Raw genomic sequence first — 10,061 nt, forward strand, 5'->3', positions numbered from 1 at the left:
TGCTACTCTGCCTTAGGAGTATTAATAATGAATTAGTACAAATTTAGAGTTGAGGCAGAACTCAGTCCTGCAGCTAGGTTGATCTTTCCGTTCATTTTATGTCTAGGCTTTTAAACCCTGTTATGGAGTACAAATAAGGGATTCATTGATTGGGCACACGTATTGACAGAAGAAAGAAACTGTGTGGTTGGTTTATTTGAAATGTAAATCTAAAGAGAGAACTATGGATATAGAGGACTCAAGTACTCGATCCAACTAGTTTGGGATTGAGGCGAGGCGCTTTTGTTGTTCTTAGGAATGTAACGAAAAGTGACAGGTTCAACTAAAAATGTTAGCTATTTACCTTTGCTATTCAGGTATTAATTTGTAGTTTGCTTGCCAAGGACTATAATGCTTCCATTACAATGTCAAAAAAGTTTAATTTGAAAGAAATCCTGTGAGATGCATTCTTTTGGACCTCTACAGATTCTAAGAGGAGATTGTCACTTTAGTTTCAGTTTGTTCATTCTTTGTCATAGTAGTTGTTATCTATACATCTTTCATAAATCGTTTCCGAGTAAAATCCGAACTAAAATTTTACTTCATTTCTACTCATAAATTTAGGAATTTTTATTATAGACCCTTCATAAACTAAATCAATGATTAAAAAAGTTTGTCTCTTGAGGAATTAATGTGTCTGTGTGTATTGATAGGTGGCATTGGCTGGCTTAACACCCAGAAATTATTTTCTTGAAAAGGCTTAACGTCAAACTAATATTGTAGCCTTGTCTTCTTTTACCAAGACAATGAACTATATTTTTCGTTTCTATTAGATAGCTGACTTTCTATTTTTCTTTTCCAGGTAAGTGTGTAAAACACCAACTTTACCAAGTGGTTGAAGTCCAATTTATAAGAGTTCTTCTGCATTAGCACAACAACTACAACATACCCAGTGTGATCTTACAAGTGGGGTCTGGTATCTTTAGCATGAAGCTTATTGCACGGTTAAGGCCGTCCATACCTATACAGCTCTTCGTGAAATTATAGGGCCTCTGCAATCTTGTTCGTTTCAACCTGATTTTGTTCCCAGAGATCCCAATGCCAAGCCCATAAAATACAAATATCCTCCTGCCTATGATCCATATGGCCCTAGGCCTGAACCATCAGACAAGGTAGTTCAGCTTGCTGAACGTATTGCTGCTTTACCCCCAGAAGAGCGTAGACAAATCGGTCCTTCACTCAGAGAGATATTAAGACACCCTAATTTGAAACAAATTCAAGTAGAAGGCATGGATTTGGGTGCAACAGGTGGTGGACCGGCAAAGGCTGAGGAGAAGAAGGCAGAGAAAACAGCATTTGATGTCAAGTTGGAGAAATTTGATGCAGCTGCGAAAATCAAGGTGATCAAAGAGGTTCGATCCTTCACGAGTCTAGGTCTGAAAGAAGCCAAGGACCTGGTCGAAAAAGTTCCTGCTATACTTAAGCAAGGAGTAACCAAAGAGGAGGCTAACGAAATAATAGAAAAGATCAAAGCTGCTGGAGGATTTGCAGTTATGAAGTAATAACCTCTGCTGGATTTAGCAGGTTTTCTTATCCTGCCATCCTTAGTTTGTTTTGTAAGAGAATAGCCAACTACATAGTTTCTAATTTTCTATGTTAGAATTTGCTTCTTGGATTATGAATTTATAATTATCTCTGTCGGGCTAGGGCATATTAGAAGCTTCTTTATTTTGATGAAGCAATCAATAATATGATTTTGGAGTCAATTGCGAGTATACGAGCTTGATGAATGTAGAGAACATCTAGAATAGAATCAGAGTAGTTGGTTCTCTGTGAAGGTTTCTTGCTTTTACTGCTTTAAATCCATTACCCAATATAGGCGTGGTGAATGGTGATCATAGACTTATAATCTGATCTTTCGGTCGAATGATGAGAATTTTCGATAATTTTTCTCTTATATGACAGGTTAACCTCTTTCCCGGAATCGCCACACTGAAGTTGTTTCATTAGTGTTGTATGGTACTCCCTCATAGTTCCACCAGAAAATTCCGGCAAATTTTTGCCTTTGTAACCTTTTTTTCTGGTTCCCTTATTTTCTCTCTGCCCCCCAACAATTTGTGTAATGCATTCTGACTTTATACTTTATAGCATCCCATGGGCAAAACTTGCATTGCCTTTTGGTGAACCTTACTACCAATATGGCCTGTTTGTACAGTTTGCTTGTTCATTAGCAGGGTGCTGCTACTAATGAGAAATCTCATGACTAATCAGTAAGGAAATTATATCACATATATATGTGTTTCTAAACCAAGCATTCATCTTACATTCAAGCATGGAAACATCTAGAAAGATTAGCTTATAGTTTGTTCAATTACAGATACCTCTCTCCTAACTGACATTCTCTAACCTCTTAGATTATTGAGGATTTTAGATATTTGCTACTGTCATACACATCTAGAGGGAGACAAATAAATGTGCAAATTTCCTAGCAGATGAAGGCCACAAAGTTAATGAAGATTTGCTAATCTGGGAAGACACTCTCAAAAGAAAGAAATTTATTCTCCTAGCAAACATATGCCTTGTATTATGAAAGATAGTAAGAAATTTATTTGCTAAAAAATTCCGATTAGTTTCATGGCTTTAAAGGAGATGTTGTGACATGCCATAATTTCACAAGTAAAACTAAGCAACAAATACTCTTCATATACGACCATATTGTTTTATTTAATATATGAGTGTATGGCGAGTTCATAATCTTTTATACATGATTTTATTCGAAGTTTGCAACAAAGACAAACCAAAGAAATAAAAAAAGTTATACACTCTAATCTCCGTACGTAATACCACCATTAATTTTCTTCTAACACCATAAATTAATCAAGATGTTAAATTTTTTGGGACAAGTGCACAAGTAGTCGACTTGAGAACCGTTGTTTAAGCCATAGTCGAAGTATATAAATTTTTGTAAGTTTAGCCGCTTTAGAATCAAGAGTTACGGGAACGAAGTTGAAAAAACTCCCACATGAAGTTACAAACTTCAAACTTTTATAACTTTGATTGTTCGTTCATTTCATTTTACTCGTGGTGCCTCATTCATTTCAGTTTGAAATTAATCCAACTTAAATGAGTAATTGAAACATTGAGAACGTAATCTGCATTATATATATTTGTTGCATAGCACTAAGTGCCATGGAAACTCTTTTAACCATCACCAAGCAAAGCTTTTGAATAAGGAGGAAGAGGAAAAGGAGGATGCGAAGAAGCTAGAGAGGAGCATACTTTTATATACAAGTTAAATAATTTTTTTTTTTTTTTATATAACTTAAAAAGCAAATGTAAAATTGGCTTCCTGGTACAATTGCTAGTACTATTTTTGAAGTAATTGCACGGTTTGACGTTCAAATGGACTTGGTCTTTGATTTTAATCCTTCAAATGAGAAGGTCTTTAATTCTTGACCATCAAAATCGGACTTATGCCTAGTGGGGCATAAGTTCTTTAAAGGACCCGACACAACTTGTGATATATTGTGAAGTGAAAATATAAACTAACGCGTCGCAAAAAAATTATTTGTCCTGAGGCCTAAAAATTAAAGACCAACATTCCTAAGTAATTATTGGGCTACTAATCACTGATGAATTGGGCTTAACATATAGGAAATGAAGAAAATAGTAGAAAATTTCTGTTGTATTTCTTGGTTCTAAAATATGTACAGGACTGTGTATATATACACTAACTAAGAGTATCTGAGAATATTCAAAGGAATATTGTACTACTACACCTGTCCCTATCCTATATGTTGTTATCTAACAAACCAAATGAAATATTTACAAGTGTCTAAATAAAAATACAGATTATGTACAGGTTGTATTTTTGTTTGTATATGTACATGTTGTATTTTGTTTGTATCTTGATCTGATGGAACTGGGCCTGCACTGTGTTGCTTGTGTTTGCTGAGACTTGGCCCAAATAAATCATGTTGCATCTGCTGAGAACTTGGCCCAAATAAATTATGACCCAAATGTGTATAGGCCCATGAGTATGTAATGAAAAAGAAACCTAATACTTCAAACCTAATCTTCAGATAAGAAGTACACGAACTCAACCACTTTGTTCTTTTTCTCTCTTTTTTTCTTTCCCTTTAAACGTACAGATCTCCATTTTCGTTTCTTCATTTCTGTGTAGAACATCGTTGTCAATACCCCCCCTCAAGTTGGAGGGGAGAGAAACAACACCCAACTTGCCCAAAGCAGATCGATGTGGTAACCCAGATAAGGGTTTTGTAGAGAAATCGGCAAGCTGAGCAAAAGATGGAACGAACGTGAGAGAAATTAGCCCAGAAAGAAATTGTTGTCTCAAAAAATGGCAATCTAAATCAACGTGCTTAGTTCTTTCATGGAAGACCGGATTTCGGGCGATATGAAGGGCTGCTTGACTATCGAAGTGGACTAGAACGGGTAAATGGGGCGGGACTGATAGATCTGTAAGGAGACGAGTTAACCATGTGACTTCTGCGGTTACTCGTCGCATAGATCGATACTCCGCCTCGGCGGAGGAAAGGGAGACGGAGTCTTGCTTTTTCGACTTCCATGAAATGGGTGAACCCCCTAAGCTGATAAAATACCCACTGATAGATCGACGGGTGTCAGGGCAAGAGGCCCAGTCTGCGTCGCAAAAAGCAAGTAAATCAAAAGAAGGTGTAGAGTTCATAAAAAGGCCTTGACCTGGGGATTCCTTGAGATATCGAAGAACTCTAAAGGCGGCAGAATAATGAGCAAGACGGGGTTTTTGCATATATTGGCTAAGGAGCAGCACTGGAAAAGAGAGATCTGGACGCGTGTGGGTAAGATAGTTCAATTTGCCCACCAAACGTCTGTATATGGTGGGATCATCAAGCAAAGGTCCATGATCAATTCCCAATTTGATAGAGGGGTCCAAAGGAGACGACACTTTGGCGAGATGGGAACAGTCAAACTCAGAAAGCAGTTCAAGGGTAAACTTTCTTTGACTCATAATTAGTCCATGTTGTTCGCGCAATATTTCAACTCCAAGGAAGTAGTGTAGATTCCCTAAATCTTTGATACAAAATTCTGAATGTAGAAATTGTTTGAGTGTCTCAATTTCTTGTGAGTGATTGCCAGTAATTATAATGTCATTGACATATACTGCAAGCAGAGTAACAAACCCATCTGAAACCTTAAAAAATAGTGAATAATCATTTAGGGAAGAAGAGAACCCTTTGAAATTAAGAGCACCTGCAAGCCGAGCATACCATTGTCGTGAAGCTTGCTTCAAACCATAAAGAGAATTTCTGAGCTTACAGACATGGTGTGGACTTGGGGAAGATAATCCTTTGGGAAACCTCATGTAAACTTCCTCGTGTAAGTCCCCATGTAAGAAAGCATTATTGACATCTAGTTGAAAAATAGGCCAGTTTTTCTTAACTGCTATTGCAATAAGGCATCTAATAGTGGTCATCTTAATAACTGGGGAAAAAGTCTCATTATAATCGATTCCTTCCCTTTGAATATCACCTCTGACAACAAGTCTGGCCTTCAACCTTTCCACAGAACCATTTGATAGATGTTTGACTTTATAAACCCATTTACAAGGTAGGGCCTTTTTACCAGGTGGTAGAACAACAACTTCCCAAGTTTTATTGTTTTGTAAGTCTTCAATTTCCTTATCCATAGCTAATTTCCAACCAGGATGACTAGCAGCCTGAAAATAACTTGTAGGTTCTGAAATCTGAGAAATGGAGGTGAGAATATTTTGGTTGTTAGGGGACAAAGCTGAGAAAGAAAATGTAGGAGGTTTAACTGGTGTAGTAAAGCAGGCCCTAGAAACATTAGTAAGAATAATGTCATCGCAGATATAGTCTTTTAAGTAGCTAGGCATTTTAGTGACTCTCACGGGCCTTCTAGGTGGAGAAGTAGAGGAAACAGCCGGTGTAGGAGAAAAAATTCCAGTAGGATTATTGGAGAGAGACACAGGAACAGTAGGTGAGATGAAGGAATTAGGGCTGATAATTGGACTAGAGGGAATGACAGGACTATGATGAGTATTGTTTTGGGGACTTTGAGGAGTTGGGATAAGGTTAAATGTTGGTAAATCATCAAGAAACCTGTAATGTTGAGAAAGAGGAAAAATAGTTGACTGATCTGATGAATCAGTAGCAAATGGGAAAGACTCCTCATAAAACTGCACATCCCTAGATATAATGATTTTCTTAGTTGCCAAATCCAAACATTTGTAACCTTTTTAATTATCTGGATAGCCTAGGAACACACAGGACTTAGCTCTAGGTTCAAATTTTCCTCTGTTGGAAGGTAAAGTAGACACATAAACCAAACAACCAAACACTCTTAGTCTTTCATGTTGACACCTAATTTTGGCTCGACGTGCTTAAAATTAACGTTTTGGGGGCCCTGATTCGTTAAAGAGCACGAAATACATTTTTACACATTTTTACATTTTTTATATAATTTATTGATAATTGTCCTTATTTTGGAAATTTTATCAATTTATTGACATTTTTTAAGAATCATTATTTTTCACATGTATAGCGCAATACTACCATTTTCGTGTAATTAATAATTGTTTCTTAATTTTATAGCAATACATTTTTTATATCTTGCACATTAATATTTATATTTTATACTTACGCTATTATTTATACATGTATTAATTAATTATATTTTTAGTGCAGCCTGACAATGCATAGAAAATCGGAGTAATTAATTTTTAAACGCAGAGTAAAATCCGATCAAGTCAAGGTTTCATCATTTTTTTAAAAAAGGGATTAAGGTAAGCATTGAGGAGACAAAAGGGTGCAATCTTCTATTCTTTGGACAAAATAAGGGGCCATTTTGCATTATAAGAAAAGGAGCGGTATTCATGTTCTACATATATTTACACATACACACACAAGCACAAAAAGAACCTCAGATTTTTGCTCTTCTTCTCTCCTAACAAGAACCCTAAACATTTTCGCTTTCACCTTATTCCTCCAACAGCCGCCACACTACCACGCCGCCCTTCCCCCATTTTTCCCTTTGCTCTTCGCCGTCACTGACCAGCGCCACCACTGGCGAACCAAGAACGACCATCGCTGCCCCACCACTTCATCCTCCCCTCTCTCCAACAACGCCACCCACGAAACAACCCTACAACCACGACGCCACCATTTTCCTCTTCTTTACCCACTTCGCTCCCCCCTCACTGTTTATTCCTTTTTTTTTCACTAGAGCTGCATTAGTTTCTTTCTTGCAAAATACAAAATTTGAGCCATTTTCTTTTTCTTCCTCTTGTGTTTTATTTAATCATTTCTGTTTGTAGCATTCATCTTAAGCTTATCTGGATCTGACTTTAAAGATTTTGCAAAAAAAAAAACTCAGGTGGGGTTTAAATTTTTGTTTTGTTTTTTGTGAAGATAGTTATATTGTAGTGCCCTTCATTCAGGCTAAAATGAAGGATGATTTCCTGGTGAAGATTGCCTGTAATTAAGGAATAATTTTTATCCTCTTTGGTCCCACTGTCCATAGTCTCATTAAATAAATAGTCCTATTTTTGAATAGTTTCTACGTAAAAATCTCACTAATAATCTACTATGCTACTTGTCCGGTGTATTGATCACTGTATGTATGGTCCTCGTGACTGCAATTAAAATTGGTACCAAACTCACCTTATTACTTTAGCATTTAAATGGCCGATGAAGAAATTTCCGTCGATTTCCAAGGCCTTCCATGTACAAAGACGGGTTTTTTATTTTATGTTTATTCATTATTTCTTTAATTCATCCGATAGTTATTTATTTTCTTACTAACATTTTTATTAAGTCTCACGCAGGTATCCGGAGTTACTTTTTGAAGATGACACTCAAAAGAAGTTCAAATAGCTTCTTAAATTCTTTGTTTATATTTTCTTTTACATTCTTAAATTATGCAAGCATAAAATATAGTGAAACTTTACTTTTTAGGGTGTAGGTTGGTTGTATTTATTTATGATCTGCTTAGGTGATTTAAATTTTATGTGTTTTAGATAAATTAATTTTAGGCAGTTATTATTTTTATAGCTAATATTCTTATAGTTATCATGTTTCGCTAGAGTTTTAATTCAATAGCTTAGCACACTCAAGTGAATAAATAAGGTGATTTGCCTCAATATTTAGGCTTTAGAACGTACTCTCATAATTAATTGATTAGGCGTACATACTTAACTAGTTAAATTAGTTAACTCACTTCTAGTGCAAAATAATTTCATGTCCATTTTCTTTTTATACCTTTGTCACATACCCAAGTTTCTAAGTTGCACATAACCTTTTTTTTAAAAAAGTAATTATTATATCACATATGTAAAAAATACATATTGCACGATTATTTATGTGAATAGTCATATTAGTTATTCTTTAGTCTAAATTCTACTAATTTTTGTAAGTAATAATCAAGCATTTTTACACATCCCTCGAATAGTTAAATTGGTCCAGCCGGGAACCACATTTGTGGATTCTGAAGGATGCCTAACACCTTCCCTTCGGAATAATTTGAACCCTTACCTAGAATCTCACTTATTTTCGTAGATCATGTTAAGCTGCATATATTAATAATTTATAGGTACCCTAGTATACCTTAAATGCTAGGTGGCGACTCTGTACATAATTAACTATTTCAGAGTCCCATAAGTTGTACTTTGTTTAGCCTTGGTAAAAATACGGTGCAACAACATGGCGACTCTGCTGGGGATTGTTAGGTTCTAACCATATGGACTCAATTTGTTATTCGAGGTATGTTATCTTTATTTGAGTTTTTGTTTATTATTTTACTTGCCTGTATTTATTCGTCATGTATATCCTTCCCCTTGTTCCCTTATTTGTTTGCGTGCATATCTGCTTTTAATTTCATACACTGTATTATTGCCTTTTTTTTTTACTAACAAGTTTTATTTACCATACTCATTTTATTTTATTTTATTGTAAATTATGCATCTTGCTTTTACTGTTTCTCTTTAATTGCTATCTTTTTGTGGTTTTATATTAATATTCATATGTGTTATCGGTTTATATAAAATGGCATTCCGTTCATATTTCCTCCTCTCCTGGAAAATTCACATAAATTCACACACTTAAAGCGGTTTCGCGGTTCGCGGCCGTGCACTACTAAATTACCCTTTTAGTTGGATCGATCTTGTGGATTTTGTCGATCGGCGGTGCAGTCGACGGCCACGGACTTTCCACTCCCAAGTTGTCCGCTTGGGGGAGCCTTGTGTCATAGGAAAACCAACTCTTAGAATTCCTAGGTTACTATACATTCCATTTTGCAGTTGTTTTTAGCTAGGTTGAATTTTATCCTTTATTTCGAACATTCTTTTCATTTTTCACATACTCTTTATTTGTTAAATGTTTTGTTTTTAAATAAATATTGTGTTATTTGATTTGCACTACTTTAGCACTTTATCTAACTATTTTTAGTTGACTTGTGTTGAACCCTGCATTTTGGAAAATGTTTTTTTTTTCTCTTCAATCATGCATTTTATATCATATTTGCACGAACTACGCGCACCTGATTCTCATCAAAGATGAGATACGTAGGCAGTCCTTTTGGGTTCGGTATTCATTATTCATTATTCATTATTCATTATAAAAAAAAAATCAAAAAAAAATTCTTTATTTTTAAAAATCACAAAAATATTTTTTTTCTTTCTATCCTATCTGCACGAACTACTCGCACCTGATTCTCATCAAAGATGAGATACGTAGGCAGTCCTTTTGGGTTCGGTATTCATTATTCATTATTCATTATTCATTATTAAAAAAAAAATCAAAAAAAAATTCTTTATTTTTAAAAATCACAAAAATATTTTTTTTCTTTCTATCCTATCTGAACGAACTACGCGCACCTGATTCTCATCAAAGATGAGATACGTAGGCAACCCTTTTTGGGTTCGGTACCCTTATTCAAAAAATACAAAAATATTTTTTAGATTCATATCTTTGACTTGGTTGGTACCAACACAGTTAGGATTGTGCATAGGAAAGAAACAAGTAACAATCAATATGATGGAGAGGACTGACTTCGTGGTAAACTAT

The 10,061-nt window shown here is 35.3% G+C and overlaps 1 pseudogene; it reads left to right on the top strand.

Moving 5' to 3' along the window:
• The first annotated feature begins 853 nt into the window (after positions 1-853).
• Positions 854-1,748, top strand: LOC132599486 (uncharacterized; annotated as a pseudogene).
• The last annotated feature ends 8,313 nt before the right edge of the window (positions 1,749-10,061 follow it).

This window comes from Lycium barbarum, chromosome 6 (assembly GCF_019175385.1).
Source record: "Lycium barbarum isolate Lr01 chromosome 6, ASM1917538v2, whole genome shotgun sequence".
In the NCBI taxonomy this organism is placed as follows: domain Eukaryota; kingdom Viridiplantae; phylum Streptophyta; class Magnoliopsida; order Solanales; family Solanaceae; genus Lycium; species Lycium barbarum.